Source organism: Myotis brandtii, unplaced genomic scaffold (genome assembly GCF_000412655.1).
Source record: "Myotis brandtii unplaced genomic scaffold, ASM41265v1 scaffold263, whole genome shotgun sequence".
Taxonomy (NCBI): Eukaryota; Metazoa; Chordata; class Mammalia; order Chiroptera; family Vespertilionidae; genus Myotis; species Myotis brandtii.
In genome coordinates, this window is record NW_005360011.1 from 376,821 (window position 1) to 395,910 (window position 19,090).

The 19,090-nt window shown below is 46.4% G+C and overlaps 2 long non-coding RNA genes across 6 annotated transcripts in view; both read left to right on the forward strand.

Annotated features, from left to right (window-relative positions):
- LOC102243356 overlaps window positions 1–19,090 on the forward strand; it is an 83,039-nt gene that overhangs the window by 27,043 nt on the left and 36,906 nt on the right. For 2 of the 5 annotated variants that reach the window (XR_001362478.1, XR_001362482.1), the window contains exon 2: window positions 2,383–2,560. The exons of 1 other annotated variant lie outside the window; for it this stretch is intronic. This is a non-coding gene — a long non-coding RNA (uncharacterized LOC102243356). Of the gene's footprint in view, window positions 1–252; window positions 278–2,382; window positions 2,561–12,185; window positions 12,602–19,090 lie in introns of those variants that run through there. 2 more of the 5 variants (XR_001362479.1, XR_001362480.1) reach the window with 2 other exon arrangements.
- On the forward strand, window positions 7,056–11,416 carry LOC106726411. The gene is made up of 2 exons (XR_001362483.1): window positions 7,056–8,244; window positions 8,409–11,416. It is a non-coding gene; the product is annotated as an uncharacterized LOC106726411 (long non-coding RNA).

Sequence of the window (19,090 nt, forward strand, 5' to 3'; positions counted from 1 at the left end):
CATCACCAACATCATCATCACATCCAGCACCATCACCACCATCACCATCACCACCATCACCACCACCACCACCACTACCACCATCACTACCACCACCCCCACCACCGTCACACTACTGTCACCACCACTGTCACCCTTACTACCATCACCACCATCACTACCACCATCACCATCACCATCACTAGTACTTTCATTACTGCCACTATCATTATAAACACACACATGTGTGATCCATAGACTATTTTTTTTCAGACTATCATGGAGACCAGAAAACGAGGTAAGATTTTTAGCATTGTTTCTTTTTTCCTACATATTGCATAATCCAGGAATTAAGAAAGTCAAGGGAGAAAAGTGGCAACTTAGAAATGTCTTGGAGACTGGGTTTGCACTAAACCTATCTTTCTCCTTCTTCGATTTTTTTCCATTTGAATTTTCTTCCTGTGGTGCGCTGTCCTTTAAACTCGGAAGAGAACCAGAGATTAAAAAAAAAATGACACACTCTATGACGTCATGACCTGCAGGTCCCCGAAAGGGTCTGTGTATTATGGCGGCATGCCCTTTAACTCAGCGTACCCTTTCGAAGTGCCCAGGTGTGGCCAGGATTACCAAAGTTAGGGCAGTTTTTCCTGCCGAACTCTGCTCAGCCGCCATCAGGGGGAAGCTCGACGGACCAGTCCAAAATGAAGTGGCACCATGAGCCAGGGAATCAGAGTAACTCGGCAGGTTGCAATCTGCAGGTCCCACCTCAGGAACCCATCTGCCTGCTCTGATTTGGGTGTGATGTGCTCGGCCTCTGGGAACAGTGTTCGGAGCAGGCGTCCTGAGGGGATTTTCAGTGCCTCCTGAGCTTAGAGATCAGGTTCTGCCCTGACCACTGGCATGGACCTCACCCAGGGCCTGTGTAGGTTTAACAAACCTTTGAAAGCCTCCAGGCATTTGTGTCTTTAAACCCCCTTGCTGGCTGAGGTAATGGTGCAGAGCTAAAGCCCTAGAGCTTAACTCCCCCCACCCCCAATATTAACAAAACAAGGATATTATTAAATTACCAATCCTGGCTCCAATTGAATATTTGCCAAGAATTCACTGCTTCCATCTCATATAATATGTTTTATTTTTCTTTTGGGCATTTGTTTTCTGAGTCAGTTTACTTCTTCGTGGTTCCTTAATTACCGAATGGAATTCTCTCCATCTTTCATCCTTCATCATTAGGGGAAAAATACAAAATCATTTTCTGGCAAGAAATAAATATCTTAAAATGAAAGACAATATTTAGTGACCAAAAAAATCCCCCAAGAGTACCACATTTCTGATGAATCAGACTGGAAGCGATTAAGGGCTCATTGCATTAAAACAATGAGCACTCACATCCTGCCCTTCATTGTCATACGACAATCAAACCTTCTCTTTTAAGCAAGTTGGGGGCTGCTTCTCAAATCCTTTAAGTGAGCCGTAGATGAGTGCATTGGCATGGTTTGAGGAATAACATAGAGGAAATTAAAAATGTTTATTTTATTGAACTAATATTCCCTTCTGGAGATTAGAGTGGCAAATCCAGCCCACAACTCTAAGACAGATACAATTCAACAATTTAGTTTCTATTTATCCTAACTGTCAACTTGAACTTGAGTAGAAGTTTTAAGTTGCAACTTATAAAATGCTTATAAGCCTGTTCCTTCAATATAAAATGGGGTTGTCTCAGATTGTATTTTCAGATAAAAATATACTTAGTCTGATTTTATTTGAATTGTGGAATTTTTTATAGATTCAAAATTTGAAATTCCTGAGAATCCTTAGGTTGACCAAAATGTTGGTATGTTGTAGGGAATTATGATGCGAATATCAGATATTTTGATCATGCCAATTTGAAAAGCTCCTTATGCCGTATCTTAAATGCGTTTCATAAAAAACATTTATTTTTATTATTATTTTAAAAATTTATCTTTGTTGTTGAGATGTCCTCCATTTCCCCCCTTACCCTCTTCTACCCGGCTCCTGCCCCACCCCAGGCCTTCCCTGCACTATTGTCTGTACCCGTGGGTTATGCATAGATGCATACAAGTATAAGAAAACATTTTTAAAGGCATTATTTAGAAATCAGGGCTAGCCATTTTCATTTTAAGAAGCTACCTCTTAGCTATTTGAATCAGTGCACTATTTTAGCTTGGTTGTGGTCAGTGTAATCCTAACTGTAGGACTTCATTTCCATTTGAGATTTATAAAGGAAGGGCAGACACATTCCACAAACAGCCATGCTTTTCTCAGGAGGCGGGTAGTAGCGACAGCAGTTAAGTTTCCATAAGTCGCTCCTATGTTCCAGGCGATAGATAAAGAATTTTCCATCATTATTTCATGTGAAGACAGTTACTGTTTTACATTTTACAGGCGAGGAAACTGACAACTCAAAGAAGATGCCTAACTTTCCACAGGCCCTGTGGCACGTGGCAGAACTGGGGTGCTCCTGAGACGCAGGCTGGTCTCGCCCCCAGAGGTGATGGGTTTCTCTCACAAAAAGCAGCGGCGAGGGTATTGAAAGATGGTCTTCAAGCTCCTGGGACAGAAGGTGATACATGCAAAATGCAAGGGTAGATTCTCTTCCTTTCCCACTTCACAGAAATTCTCCTGCAGAGCAGCCCTGAGTTTGCAAGCCGCTTCTTCATGGGCCCACGCTCAGCTCAGTTCCTAGGGCGCCTCTCACAGGGTTCCTTCCTCAAGATTACAAAGACTGGGAACCTAGCCCATTACTAATATTTTTAAAAAGTTATTCTGGCTCTTTCAGGGCCATATCAGTTTCAAAGATCGCTGTCAGGGTGGGAGCAACTGGAGCTGACATAGCCTCAGAGCGGAAACTGTTCTTCAGAGCTGAAAAGTCAGTGGAATATTCATAGAAATGTAATATGAGCACAGGATACCGAGTCAGTGTCAAAACTTTGTTCCAAACCATATTTGCTATTTCTAAAGCCGGCCGGCTCCTTGGGGACGGCTGGGCTCAGGGAAGAGGGTGGGGTGGAGCGGGTGGCAGCAAGCCTAGAGCCGGGCTGCGGGGCGGGTCTCCTCTCCCCAAGGGAGGCAGGGGTCTCTCTCCACAGGAATTAGGGTTCTGAGGATGGGAGGGTGACAGGATCGGCCCTCCCCTCTCTAACAGGGCCATCTCTGGCTGACTATGAAAACCTTTCCTTCATGTTGCCACACGGGTTTTGTGCCTGATTTTGAAATAGAAACTATGGTGGAATCAATATGAAAATCACTGTGCAGTGCTTTGCAAGCCCAGAAATGACACCATTTGCTTTTTCCTTGAAAGTCTCCTGCTCAGGATATCGCTAAAAATCCATGGCAGTACAGACCCCGAGGAGTAGCATCTTCAGATGCCAAAATTATGTCTTCAAGGCAACCAAAGGGATCATCTGCAGATGACCTAGATTTCTTTTCAGGAATGAACAAATCTCTCTCATTTCCCCCATGAGGAGCTCGACTCATTTGTAGTTAATCTAAGAATTAACATTTAGCAATGACTGCTTCAGTGCTGTGGGAGAGGTGGGTGCCTGTGGCTCAGCTGATTGGAACCCTGTGACCAGGAGGACTGGTTCACTCCCTGGGTCCCCTCCCACCTCCAGCCAGGCCTCCAGCCAACACTGGTCACAGGCGGCCTTCGCTTCGGGGAGGAGTTTCCTGTGGGAAAACCAACGGGACCCTGGAGTGCCACGCTTCCAAGCTTGCAAATTAAGGGGATGATCACCCAGGAAGAGTAGGAGGCCCACGCTTATCCAAGGGACAGACTCAGAGGGACACTTTGGGGCGGGGGTTGTGTTTTCACTAATCCCTTAGATATGAGATGGATCATTTTGGGCCTGCCAATTACTGTCTGTAGTCTTGTAACCCACGGGACCGACCCATTTCTCCCACAGCCAGGCCACTGCAGCCAATTGTCTCAAGTTGGTCAGAGACACAGTAGCTATGAGCTTCAAGAGCACGCGTGAATCTCACTCTGTGCGTTCTCTCCAGTGTCCACTCTCAGAAACCACTTTTTCAGATCCAGGTCCCTCCCAGGCCAGGTCTCTCCAGAATGACCAGATGCATCAGTGCCCTCTGAGGCCCCTTTTGGGTTCAGGGGAGAGAATGCCCAAGAGCTCCCCTTATGCCCGGTGTGTTCACCGTTCCCCCCTGCCCCCGGCCCTGGCTCTCTACATTCACCAAGAACACCTGCTCCATGGCATAGGCCACCTCTTTTTATCCTTCAATTTTTTTTTTTTTTAAATATATTTTATTGATCCCTCACAGAGAGGAAGGGAGAGGGATAGAGAGCCAGAAACAACGATGAGAGAGAAACATCGATCAGCTGCCTCCTGCACACCCCCCACTGGGGATGCGCCCGCAACCAAGGCACACGCCCCCGACCGGAATCGAACCCGGGACCCTCCAGTCTGCAGGCCGACGCTCCATCCACTGAGCCAAACCAGTTAGGGCTATCCTTCAATTTTAAAAAAAGTTAATTACTGGATCCTTATCACTCAGAAGAATGCTTTGTATATGGTAGGAGTTCACTAAATATTTGTTGGAAGAATGAGTGAGTGGATGAAAGAATCAAATGTAGAACTGATTCCACTGACACAAAGGCAATTTTTCAAATGTTATCATTTTCTTATTTTTCCCTTTACAAAATTATGCATGGTTATTGAAAATAATCTAGAAGATAGAGGTGAGCAGAAATTAAGAAAATAATACCACCCATAATACCATCACTTGGACATAGCCTTTCTTGACATTTGGGGATATGTTATATTTATATTTATATGCATATCTATTATGTATGACTTAGGGACTTAGACAATAAGTATTATTGTGTAATTGTTTTTACTTATATCAGAAAGTTTTGAAATATAGTATGGATTCTTCACATTATTTTAATTTTTTTTCAGAGCATTTTATTGCATGACTTCAACTTAATCAGTCACATATTACAGTGTCCTTGCAGCTGAACTTTCTCCCTAGCTTTGTTGATCTCCTTGGGATAAATTCCTACAAGAGGAACTGCATGCTCCATGGTCTTCTGGTTCACTCCATGTTGGCAAGCTTTCGGTCAGAGCGGTGCCCCCATGCGTGCTCCTACCTGGAACGACCTAATGTACTGCCCCTCTCCTTGCTCAACAGGCCGTATTATCATTCTTTTAAATATTTGTTAATTCATAGGCAAAGAGTATATCAATGTTCTTATGCTTTGTATTTTTTAAAATATGTTTTTTAAAATTGATTTTTAGAGAGAGAGAGAAATGGAGAAGGAAAGAGACAGAAACATTGATTGGCTGCCTCCTGCACACCCCCTACTGGGCATGTGCCCTGCACTGGCATGGAACAGCTGGTCTGTTGGTGCATGGGACGACGCTCAGTCCACTGAGCCACACCGGCTGGGCGCATTCCTTTTATTAACAGTAAAACAGTGATTTTTCATGTGGTGATTTTAATGTTTTCTTTGCAAATTGCCTGTTAATATCTTTTAAGGCCCATATAGTTTGGGGATCAACATACTTCCCCTTTCTATTTCATAGGGCTGTTGTAAGAATTAGGTGAAGTAATCTATTTGTATATGTTTGAAACCTACAAGGCAATACACAGGTGTGTTGAGGTAGTTTGTGACCTGGTAGGGTGAGGGCCAGTAGGAACAGGCACTTGCAGACAGATGGGCTAAGTAAATGCTACCAAGCAAAGGCATAGGTTAGCTTTAAGGAGGAGGGCTGGGGAGAGGCACCTGTAGAGAAAGGGAAATAGGCCTTGCCTGGAGATTTGTTATTTTGAGAAAGTCACTGGAAATAGACAAGGTCAGAAATAATACAGGGGCTGTCAGGCTTGAAATTTGAGCCAATTAGAAGCAAGGAAGCAAGGGGGCAGGAGGAATGGGAAACCAGTCCACCCGGGTGGTCTGTGCTCTTGGGGGGAGGGTGGGGTGCAGGGAGAGGGGAAAAGGCCTCCCTGAAATGTCCCCAAACCAGCAACTGAGAAGAGAAAACAGCAGCAGTGTCACTCCTCAGAGGACTCACTTGAATTCCAGGGTGACTGCACAGATGTGTTTAAGACAGAAAGGGAAGCTGGTGTCCTGACACAGGTGTGGTCCTCGGGCCAGGCTCACCTGTGCTCTCCTGGAAGTCCTGGAGTAACCATACCTGGAAAGGCAAGCAAGATACAGAGATGGGTGGTGATTAAATAAGATAAAATGCTGTCCTAAAATTCCTCACTCATGTAAAATTTTACACAACATAATTTTATATTCATGTGTATTCACATATGATTATAAATGAATACATTATGCATATATTACATTATATCTATAATAATAAAAGCATAATATGCAAATCGACCGAACGGCCGAACAGTGGAACGACCATCTGGATGACCACGCTATGACACCCACTGGCGCCAGGCCAGCCAAGGTGGGTGCAATGCGCTTGGTCAGGGGCCCCGCCATCGCCCCATGATCACCCCGCAGAGGGAGGCCCAGGCCACTGGCCAGCAGGGCGATCAATCAGGGGGCTCCATGATTGCCCCAAAGAGGGAGACCCAGGCTACCCCACGGCGGTGCTGCGGCGGCTGGGCAGGGCCTCCTCTGTGGGGGTGATCCATTGCAGAGCCCCGGCTGGGTGGCCAGGGCCTATTTCTATGGGGCAATCCATCACAAAGTCCCTGCCGGGTGGGCGAGGCATACCTCTTTGGGGCGATCGATCATGCAGCCCCATGCTCGATCGCCCCGCAGAGGGAGGCCCAGGCAACCTGGCCAGCAGCGCTGCGGTGGGTGAGCGGGGCCTCCCTCTGGGGGGCAATTGATCATGGGGCTCCCAGACTGTGAGAGGGCACAGGCCGGGCTGAGGAACACCCCCCCCCCCCCCGTGCATGAATTTCATGCACTGGGCCTCTAGTCTATATATATAAAAGCCTAAGCGACCATTATGACCAAATGACCCGAACAACTGGAGTGACCGCTTGACCAGTCACTATGACACTCACTGACCACCAAGGGGCAGACGCTTAATGCAGGAGCTGTCCCCTGGTGGTCAGTGCACTCCCACAGCTGGAGCGCCACTCAGTCGGAAGTCAGGCTCACAGCTGGCAAGTACAGCTGCGGGGGCAGGAGTCTCTCCAGCCTCTGCAGCAGTGCTACCAAGTGAGCGGTGTCGGGCGGTGACGAGCAGTGGCAGGCATAGCAGGGCTGGGGTGAGCAGGAGTGGCGCAGTGCCTGGCCCAGGCTTGGGCTCCTCTCCATCCGCCTGCCATTTAATGCTACATCCCTTGTACCTCATAAGCCTGCAGTTACAATCTCTGGAGTAACCAGGATGAGCCTGATATCACCACTGGACTCCTGGAACTCTGCCTAGGGCATCGAGATCAAATCTCATCCCTTACCAATTGCCCCAGAGCTACAGAGGAAGGCAGCAATATGACAGTGGCCACAAGGTGGCGACTGACAATGGGGTAAAAGTCAAAGAGAGATGAACCTGAAGGGTGAGGGCGTGGGTAACAGAGCACCCGGGTCCTCCAAGATCCCCAACTTTGCATTGTTCACCTCTGAATGTCTCTTATCTGGCTCCAAGCGGTGCAAAGCGTCCAGCATGGCCCAAGGTGTCCACTGGGGACCTCTTGGCCAGCAAGGTGCGACCCAGGCTGCAGAAGGGACGTTTGGAAATATGTTTTCAGGAAGCTGCAGGGGGAGGACAGACTCTCCACGCGACTTCCCAGGAGCTCAGGGGAGTGGAAACTCCCTGGGCACACGGGCTCCCGATTTCCTTTCAATGTGCATGAATCCGTGCACAGGGTCACTAGTAATTACATAAATAACATGAATACAGGCATGGTAATGAGGTGGGACAGGGACAAAGAATCATCTTTGCTTTTGTTCACATTTTTAAGTGTTGTGCTTGTTACAACTAGTATATGTTACTTCTCTAATTTGAAAATGATCCAATATTTAAGACCAACAACAATGTCCACGTGGTGCGTGTGGCCTGCGCCCCCCAGGCTGCAGCACAGGTGGGATGGCTCAACCGCAGGCGCCGAAGTTCTGGGCTGTCACTGGGGCCCCAGCTCAGACAGAGGCCCCAGGAAGCTTGTGAGAGCCCCTCATGGGCCCACAGGGCACCCGCCATCACCATCCAGGGCACACGTAGGATGGAAGTAGGATGGAAAGCAGTGCCTCCGTGGCGGCAGGACCTGGCAGCAGGCAGGATGTTCACCAGGCCAGGAGTGCGCAGGCCTACCCTCCAGGTCAGGCTCCGCACCTTGTGGGGGTGGGGTGGGAGCGGGGAGGCTGGGCTAATGCCAGAAAGCACTGGAGCTGGGGGTGGGGGCGGGGGGAGGAAAAGTGAGAACTCCTCCTCCGGTTCCAGGGCTGCAGCAGAGCATCTGACTGGGCTTGTGTTCTTTCACAGCAGGTGAAGCTTTAGGCAACGTGGTTTGCGTGTCCTCCTCGTGCCAGGCCTGTGCTGGGCTTGGGGACCAAGGGAGGGGACAGGATGATCCTGACTTTCTGGAGCCCACAGCTGAGCTGCGGCGGGAGCAGGAGCGTCACGGTGATGTGGCAGCAGAGGCAGTGGAAGGAGCCTGCCAGAGGCCCTGTGAGCCAAACCAGGAGTGAAGAGCTGGGGCCATCGGTGAACACCAGGGCCTGGATGGAGACCCCGCGGACTCTAGCTCGGACTTTCCCAGGAGCACGCAGAGCCGTGCGGTGGGGAGCTAGTCCGAGAGGCCAGCAGGCATGGGGCATGCCCGGCCTCAGCGTGGTGCATGTTTAGGAGTTCGCTGTTGCCCTACGTATGGAGGCCAGTACGTGTGCTCAGAAAGCCAACATCAGGCGGCGGAGGCTGAGCCTCAACTCAGCGTGTGTCAGGGTTTGTTGAGTGAGTGCAAAGTCTGTTTTAAAAGGCGATGTTCCATGCTCAGAACACATTTTACTTGATTTTTAAACTCTGGTTTTGACTTCTATCACACAAAATATCCTTCATGTAGTATAATTTTCTCAGAAAGACCGCGTCACAATGATGAGAACACAGTCCCAAGTCTGGCGCTGAGCACCGTGCCTGGAGTCACAGCAAAGGTTAATGAGACGCCCTGCTGCAGGGGTCGCGGGAAGCGCTGTTACACACGGTCACGTCCCACCTTTGGCATCACCCAGCACGCCAGGCTGAGCTGGCGGCACCGGCTGTCTCCCTGCTGCGGATGGCGGAGAAGTGGGAAGACCTGGCGGCCCTGCGAGCAGTCCCAGGAGCAGGGCCTCTGTCCGGTGAGCTGTGAGCCCAGGGCCGACGGTGGCCGCCGTGGCACAGGGAGCCATGTGGCTCCTGGGCCTCAGGGGCTCCTGTTGCCGGCGTGGTGGAATAGGAAGGAGCCCCTGGCCGGAGAAGGAGGCCCTGGCCGGGGTCTGCGCCCCAGGGAGATAGGGAACAGCCCGCGGATCTCACTCTGTGGCCCTGAATCCCACACCTGATGAGGCTCCCAAGTGTTGAGGAGCCTGAGGTGGTCAGTGGAAGGTCCCCCGTTCTCCCCCCATCCCAACAGTTAATGACGTGGAGCTGTGAGGATTTTGCAGGTGTCACCTCTCCGTAGATTAGCATTTGGGTCCTTTGTCAACCTGGATCCCTTACCTGTTTTCCTCCTCTTCCTTGAACTTGCATCCAATGAGCCTGCTGCGGTCACTAGAATCACTTTTGTTGTCTGCGGTTCAGAGAGCCGTGTTAGCATTTGGGACACACACGTGGCATTCAGACTCGCTCGTGTAGATCTGCGTTTCCTCTCAGAATCCCACAGACTGTTCTTGGGGCAAAACCATTCCTTTGCAACTTAATTATCAGCACGTGGAATACAGTATTCCCTGTCTGAGCTGGAATGGAAGGAACCCATCATCTTTGAGTCCTAGCTCTTCAGAAAAATGGCAGCTGCCGCCAGATGTGAACTGGACACTTGAAATTGGCAAACAGCTGGGAGTTAGTGTGAGGGAGAGAAACAGACATGGGCTTGGGGCTGCGTACAGGTGGGTTCCGGATCAGCTCTGCACTTACTGATGTGGGACTTCGGAATAGACACTTTTCATGATCACTCTGAGACCTGTTTCTCCATCTTTAAAATGGGGTGGTGCAGAAGCAAGCTCATGGAGTGTTGGTGACGATTCACAGAGGGGAACTGAAATGTCCGGCACACGAGGGACACACAAGAAACATTAGTTTCTATGACCCTCTACAGTCAATAAGCTAATGAATCCTCCCCAAATAGCTTCTCCTTTAGAGTAGAATCCCACTCATTTTCACCACGGGACACCCGGAAGGATGTTAGGGTCCTTTGTTTGGTTTGTGGTGAGTTGACTTTGCACTTTAAAAGGGAAAGAAGGAAACCTGTGGTACCTCAAACAATGAGCCTTTTCAAAGCCTGCATTGGACTCCCATTTCAAAGAATATTCTTATTAACATACTTTCTTATAAATAGAACACTACTCATCAAATATTCATAAGCCGTGGCCCGAGAAGCCAGTGCAGCGCTGGGCCAGCCCAGGACATCTCCTGTGCGCTGTGGGGTGGCGGAGGCCAGGGAGCCGGGGGGCTTGTGGCCTGGTTTGGGGGCTCCGGCATGAGCCTGTCCTGGCCTGGTTCCTCCCGGCGCTGGGCCTGTTCTGGAGCCTGCCGGACTCCCACGCAGCCGGCTCTGTAGGCGACTCCCTTTGAAGTCCACGGGAGCTCTTTGATGCAAGAAAGAGTCAGGCCTGATGTACATGGGGGAATAGTGGTGCTTCTCACCCCAAATATTAGCTCTTTAGCCCAGAAAGTATGGTTTTATTATTAAATAAAAGACCCCCCCAAGAAACCCCACCATCTACCTCCCAAGCTCCACCTTCCATTCGCTGGGGAAGTGATGCGCCTGCTAATTGCCTGGGAGTTTAATTAAGCAGCGGATGCGGACAATGCAGGCTCTGTTTTTACTTTAAACACATCAGTAAAACAAACATTCTCAATTCCAGGGCAACTTGCTAAATAAAAAATAAACATTACTATCCTTTGAAATATCACTCATCGAGTGTGATAATTTTGAAAAATATCTCTATTACAGATAGTTGCAGATATTTTTGGTTGGAAATGCAATCGCCAATTGAGCACAAATCTGCAATTTGTAGACAGGTTAAGTAAATTATATCACTCACTGTCTTTTTTTTTCTTCCAGTGGCTTTAAAAGTTAAAGTAATTTGCAAAGAAAATGCTCAATTTGAATTGGTTTGTAATATCTGTTAATGATCTTTTAAAAACCCCACTTATTCACAACTCTGTCCCTGAGGGAACTCGGTGAGCGATCAGAAAAATGTCTGAAGTCTGAGGTGTCATTAGCTAGTATTTCTTTGAAATAAAAAGCCCTAAAAATAAATTATACAAGGTACACAAGTGCACAGGACAATCACCTTGATGAATGATCTCGGTGTTTTTCTTTCCTAAAAATGCGCCTTTGAAATTCAAGCTGCTAAATGTTTTCGGAATTACCTCAGTGTAGGCATACCTGCTCTGTTTATTTCACACATATATTGAGACCACCCATATATTTCTGGGTTGTTGATGCAAAAACAGTTGTGTGAGGAACAATTTTGACGATATTCATTGTGTTTCCTTCGGAAACGCAAGGCGTTGCCTGAATACAGGCCTACAGGTGTTACCACCCCGAAGTAAAACAAGAGCCCGTTTCTGTGCAGCCCCTGCACCCCCAGGCCAGGTGCCGGGCGGAGGTGCAGACGCTGCGAAGCCCCTCCGATGGGCCAATATTAGGTAGCAGAGCTGTGAAACGCTACACCAAAGCGAGCCTTCCTTCCTGGCCCCAGCCAGCCATGGTCGGGCCTGGAGGCTGGGGAGCCTTTGTAAGACAATATTGGTCCGAGTAACTGAAGATGCCTGTTTGGCTACTGTAAATACTATAAATAGCTTCTTCTTCTTCTTTTTTTTTTTGAGGGAGGAGTTGGATTTTACTAACCCATTGGCTACAGGTTAATTATACTTTTCATAAGACAGCATTTTTTTGTAGCCAGTCTAAATTTATCTTTAATCCTTCTTTATATAATAAGGCGAGGCCCTTCATTGTCATTATTTCACACATTGGGCCTTCAACTTTTGTTTTTTCCTCCTCACACATTACTCACCGCTCAGCTAAACTGCAAAGGGGGCCAGTGACATTCATTTTCACCCCAGGGGAGGGCAGCCTCTTAGCACAGCTGACCTGCCATCCTGTGTGGTTCCTTCTCTCTTCTGCTCTGTAAGCGACGTCCGGGGAGCCAGCTGAGCACAGGAAACAGCCACTGACCGATTTTCATGAAGATCTTCTGTGGTATGTTCTGTGCAAGCCCTCCATTTACTTCACGTCAGAAATAGAAATCAACATTTGAAACTTGTTTTCAAGTGTTACTGGGGCTCCAGGATTTCGAAGAGCAGAAGCTTGGACTTGATGCCTTCCCTGCACATCCTGCAACCACCGGGGCAAGGAGAACTGAGCCAGCACTCCTGTGGCTGGGATGGCCTCCCCTTCCGAGATAACCACTGTCCAGATTTCTGACGCCAGAGCTTTGTTTTGTTTTTGAGCGGCTTATAAATGGAGTCCTAAGGTAGGTGCTCTTTTGTCTGGTTTGAGTCTGTCAACATTATGCTTGTGAGTTGTACCTGTGCTGTTGGGTGTAATGATAGTATGTTTTCCTTCTGCTGTGTCAATAATGTACCACAGCTTACCTATTTCACCCTTGACCGGCATTTGAGTTGTTTTCAGTTCTAGGCTGTTTAGACAGTGTGGTGGTCAACTCCCCCTCACGCCTTTGGAGGGTGTGTGCGTGCAATTCTGTTGGGCTCGTTGACTGCCCGGGAGCCCACTGAGTTGCACTGTGTGACTGTGCTCAGCTGTAATAGTGTCAAATAGCTTTCTAAGGAAGTTGTGTCCATTCCACTCCCACCAGCAGTGGGCAGAAGGCAGGCTGCTCTACATCCTTGTTGACATCTGATGTTCTCAGTCTTTTTTATTTTGGTCTTTTTGGTGGTTTGGAGTTGAATCTCATTATGGGTTTAATTTGACTTCCAGGTTATTAATAAGTTGAGCATCTTTCATGTATATTGGCCATTTGGCTATTTTGTGAATGGGCTTTTCAAGTGTCTTGTTAATTTATCTATTGTATTGTTCATCTTACTGATTTGTAGGAGATATTTACATAATCTGGATATAATCCTTTTTTTAGATATATTTATTGCAAGTATCATATACCAACCTGAGCTTGACTTTTCACTCTTTATGGTATCTTTGGATGAACAGAATATTTTTAATTTTAATGTCATCTAATTTTCCAATTTTTCTTTATAGGTACTGCTTTCTATGTACTTTTTAAGAGAAATTTGCGGCCATGGAAATATCCTCTTACATTATTTTCAGGAAGCTTTATGGTTTCTTCTCTTCCATTTACATCTATAGATTACTTATTGCAGTGGTTCTCAACCTTCCTAATGCCGTGACCCTTTAATACAGTTCCTCATGTTGTGGTGACCCTCAACCATAAAATTATTTTCATTGCTACTTCATAACTGTAATTTTGCTACTGTTATGAATCATAATGTAAATATCTGATATGCAGGATGTATTTTCAGGGGTTGCAACCCACAGGTTGAGAACCACTGATAGGTTACATTTTATTTACTTATAGATTATATCTATAATCCAGTGACATTGATTTTGTATATGATGTGAGGTTGGGATCAAGTTTTTTCCCCCAAGATACCTACTTACCTTATACCATTAATGGAAAAGATTTCCTTTCCCCAGTGTTCTGAAGTGAGACTTTTGTCATAAATTAAGTACTCACTTATTTGTAGAATGATCATATGACTTTTCTCCCTTATTCTGTTAGTGTGGTGAATTATTCAACAGGCTTTTGAATGCTAAACCAATCTTTTTTTTTAATACATATTTTTATTGATTTCAGAGAGGAAGAGAGAGGGAGAGAGAGTCAGAAACATCAATAATGAGAAAGAATCATTGATCAGCTTCTTCCTGCAAGCCCCCCACTGGGGATTGAGCCCACAACCCAGGCATGTGCCCTTGACCGGAATCAAACCTGGGAGCCTTCAGGCCTCAGGCCGAGGCTCTATCTACTGAGCCAAACCAGCTAGGGCGTTAACCCAATCTTGAATTTCTGGACTAAACCCAACTTGGGTGTGATGTATTATTTACTGAATGTATTACTGAATGTTTTGATAATATTTACAACACACGTATGAATGAAATTTACCTGTAATTTCCCTTTAGTGTAATGACCCTGTCAGGTGTATTATGAACTTTTAGCTGGCTCATAAAATCAGTAGAGACGTATCCTCTTTATATTCTTTAAAAGCAAAAATATAAATGAGTCTAATGTAAATATGGTAATTAAAAAATATATAGCTTTTCTTAAGTATATTAGTCAGGGTTCTCCAGAGAAACAGAGCCAATAGGATAGATATAGGTATGAGGAGATTTATTGCAGGAGTTGGTTAGCACAATTACAGAGGCGGGGAGTCCCATGATATGCTGTCTGCAGGCTGGAGAACCAGGGACACTGGTGGTATAACTGAGTGCAAGTCTGAAGGCCTGAGGATAGCGGGCTGGGGGGCGGGGGTGGGGTGATCAGGCTGTGCGGTGGGGGAGATAGAATCAGTCCTGGTTGGATTCTGAGGGCCCAAGAACCAGAAGATTTGATGTTCAAGGGCAGGAGAAAATGAATATCCCGCTTAAGCAAAGAGAGAAAATGCACACTTTCTCAGCCTTTCTGATCTGTCCAGGCCTTCACTGGATGTCATGATGCCCAACACATTGGGGAGGCCACCTTCACTCAGTCCACCAGCTTAACTGCCAGTCTCCTCCAGAGCACCCTCCCAGACACACCAGGAATAACGCTTAACAGCTACCTGGGCATCGCCGAACCCAGTCAAGTTGACAGAAAATTAACCCTCACAGTCAGTATTCACCATATTTCTTTCGTTCCAGGCTTCTGTTTATTTTGACTTAGACTTACAGCAGGAAACTGTTTCTGTGTGAGTTTTGCAGAGGAAAGTCAGTACAAGTTGCACTCTATTCTAGGAGTTTTCACATAGCATGCAGCAGTCTGCTCGTGGGCCCAGCTGAGATTTCTGCTGCATCTCAATCCCGGAACCCATGAGCAAGGCCCAACTGGGTTTAAGGAGAACCTAGAAGAGGGGGAGCTTTGTGGACATATGACAAGCATTCAGTTGAAACACTTCCTCCCTACTGAGAATCTTCAAAGCCAATTTCATTTCCAACTTTTGACCACTTCATTCACTGTTCCATAGAGGTTCTCCTTCAACACTGTAATCTCATACCTCACCCCATCTCTCCATTCCTACTTCACCTCTCGCCTGGGCTGTGGCATGTGTGGGACACCGAGTCTCCATTTCTTCCTCTTGTCAGCATTCCAAGCACTGAAAATGGAAAATTGCCCATTAGTCCCTGTGCAAAACTAGTGGTTCTGCATTGCTTTACAAGATGCAGCCAAGGCTCATGGATGTGGTGCCCAAGTTCTTGGCCATCTGTCTTCTGCTTCCCACTCCAGCCTGTTCTCTGCCCCGCTCCAACCTTCAGCTTCATCACCCAGCAGCTCCATCTGCTCGCAGTTCCCGTATCACCTGGGATTGTTGGTGTCCCAGCTTTTGCGTATGCTGCTCTTTCTTCCTGGAACAGACTGCCCATGTCTTTCTCCTGGATAATCCATTCTTTAACGATCAGCTCAGGCCAGATCCCTGGGCTGTGGTCTTCTTTCTGCCCGTCTCTGTCTCTGTGATCAGACTGTGAACTCCTTGCAGGGAAGGTCTAGGTTGTAGTCATCCAGGAGTGTCCATAACTTGCTGTGTGCTGGTGGACAACAGGTGCTTGCTAAAAGACACAAATTCAAACAGAAGGAACAACGTCGACTAGTTGACTAGTTTGAATTTCACTCCATCTCTTTTTGAAAGCTTGAGATGACATAAAATGGCCACAATGTCACGCATGACCAGAGCGAGGCAGGAAGGCAACGGCTATGGACAGTCGGCAGGTACAATCTCTTCCTATGTGACTAAACCCAGTTCAGGTGATCAAAAGTCTCTATGGTGGAATCTGCTTTTTGTAGAATAGATGAGTAACAAAGCTTTTCTATAAAGATGGATTCTTCCAGAGAAATACATCTGAACAATTTACTCTAAAATTTAAATGAAAAATAATCATATTTAAAGGGTGAATTGACTAATATCCTTCTTTTCTGTGATTAATAAAAGAGTTTACACAGAAGCTCTGTAAGAAATCGTGTGAGAGATCCAGGAGGATCATTAAAGTCTCTACTAGACATTCACTTTCACATTGTAAAATTGGCTATACTGTCAGAATGATATCACATAAAAATGAAGTTTCTGGGCTCTTACATATGAATGGGTTTTAGTTGCACAGTGGTGCCATTCATTTTATTTGGACCATTTATTGCAAGTACATTCTAAATTTGGCCTTAATTATTTTTCCTTTCACAAAAATATTTTGTGGGATCTTTTTGAGCCCTGGCTACTTCCTTCTTGCCCCTTAAAACAGAATCCAGGAGCATTCTAATTAAAATAATTGCTTAGTTTCTTTTAGCTAGATTCATGCAGTGATTAGCCTAATGCATGGATGGGTGCCATGGGTGCTTGAGAAACAAAATGAAAAGTGGTTGTGTAGCTGTACATGCAAAAGGTTCCGTGGTGCCAGGCACATTGTCTCCTTTGAGCCGGCGATTCAGGGAGGCCTTCAGTGGAGCAGGCCCTCAGGCCCCACTAGAAGACTGTTGAATGAAAGAAGAGTCCTATTCTCTTATTAGGTTTGCAGAAAACTTGGTGCGATTGGAAGAGAGCCCTGCTAGCTGGGTATGGCACAAAGGCCTGGGGTCCGGCTCAATCTCTGCCCTGCTTTGTCTTTCAGAAGAATTGCAGTCGAGGGGAATTGCTCCAGGTTCCCTCTGCAGGGGGGTCTTAATCAGGGGCCGGTGGAGGAAGAGGGATAACCATGCCTGGGTAGATGTGTTAATGAAGAGTTGCTGAGACCCTGCCTCTAAAAGGAAGTGTTAATGTTTTTGACTTCAAGACTTTTCTCAGAGTTATTGCAGCCCAAGGGTTTGGCAAACAAAGGCCCATAGGCTAAATCTAACCTGCTGCCAGCTTTTGTAAATAAAGATTTATTGGAACGCAGCTGCCCCATTTGTTTGTGTATTGTCTACTTGGGCGTTTGTGCAGCAGTGACAGAGACCCCGTGGCCTGCAGAGCCTATAAGGTTTCCTCTCTGGCGCTCTACAGAAAATGCTTGCTGACTCCGATGTGGTCCACCAGTTCAGAGTGTACTAAGTGCCCTGTCCATGCTGGGCATCTATTTGCAGGATTTTTACCGTGGCCCTCCTTTGATGAGGACCTTGGTAATGTGCAGTGCTATGGGTGTCCAGTGCAGGTGTACAGATAGCAGGAAGTGAGAAGGGTTGGAGGTAAGTAAGAAGGATTCGAGGCAAGAAGTCATGGTTTGAGAAAAGGTTCTGCCATTATGGTCTCAGTGGCAAGTAATTGATCAAGGCTGGGCTCTGGCTTTGTCTGTTTCCTGGAGGAGAAGGTGTGGACATGGCTGGAACTTCTCACCTGAAGTGCATCCTTATTAACTATTAACTATTCAAGGTCAACATTGTGGACCTCTGCTTCCAGACTAAAAGATGGGCACCCTTTGCCACTAGTTGGTGGTTGGGAAGGTCAAGTGAGAGAATATAAGCCCAAGTATTTTCTAAACCATAAGTTGCTACATTCGTAGTATAGAGAATATCTAGAAAACATTAGAATAAGGTCTACTTGGCATGTGAAAAATGAGGCTCAGATAGCCTATCCAAGATTAAATAGTAAGTCAACATAAGAGTTGAAAGCTAGGTCTCCTGGTTTTAGTCACTGCTCTTCCAGTATACTACATGCTTCTCTGCATCATGCTTCTTCCCATGGTTTCAGAAACGCTCATTTCTTCAGTTCATTAACCCATTCATTCACTCACCATTCAACATTATTTAAGAGCCTGCTATGAACTGGAAAAAGAGCTAAATTTTCCAGGGAGTCTGATAACTATGTAAAGACAAGTTGGAAGACAGAACAATTTTTTGTGTGTATTTTTTAAAATTCTATTTTATTGTTTAAAGTATTACAGGTAGTAGTACTATCTGTATTACAGATAGTCTCCTTTTTCCCCCGCATTGACCTTCCCCCAGCCTCCCCCAGCCCCCAGCACATGCCCTCACCCCACCCCAGCAGTGTCTTGTGTCCATTGGTTATGCTTATATGCATGCATATAAGTCCTTCTGTTGATCTCTTACACTGCCCGCCCACAACACTCCCCAGCCTTCCTGCTGTAATTTGACACTCTGTTTGATGCTTCTCTGCCTCTGTATTTATTTTTGTTCATCAGGTTATAATGTTCTTTATTATCCATAAATGAGTGAGATCATATGGTGTTTTTCTTTCACTTCCTGGCTTATTTCACTTAGCATAATGCTCTCCAGTTTTATTGTTGAAAGTATTACAGATGTCCCCCCTTTTGTTCCCATTGACCCTTTCCACCCTGCCTCCCGCCCCTTCCAGGCCTTCACCACACTATTGTCTGTGTCTATGGGTTATGCACATATGCATATAAGTTCCCCAGTTAATCACTCCCCACCCACCCCTGTCTTCTAAGATTCATCAGTCTGTTCCATGCTTCTATATGTCTGGATCTATTTTTAGAAGTAGTATTAATGGGTCAAATGGCAGTTCCATTTTTAAATTTTTGAGGAAACGCCACAGTGTTTTCCACAATGGCTGCACCAGTCTGCATTCCCACCAGCAGTGAAGGAGGGATCTTTTTTCTCCACATCCTCTCCAGCACATAAGATACATCCTTTTGCATGTATCTGACCAAATTTGTCGATTTGTTGATGATAGCCATTCTGACAGGTGTGAGGTGGTACCTCATTGTTGTTTTGATTTGCATCTCTTGGATGATTAGTGACTTTGAGCATGTTTTCATGTGTCTCTTGGCTTTCTGAATGTCCTCTTTCGAAAAG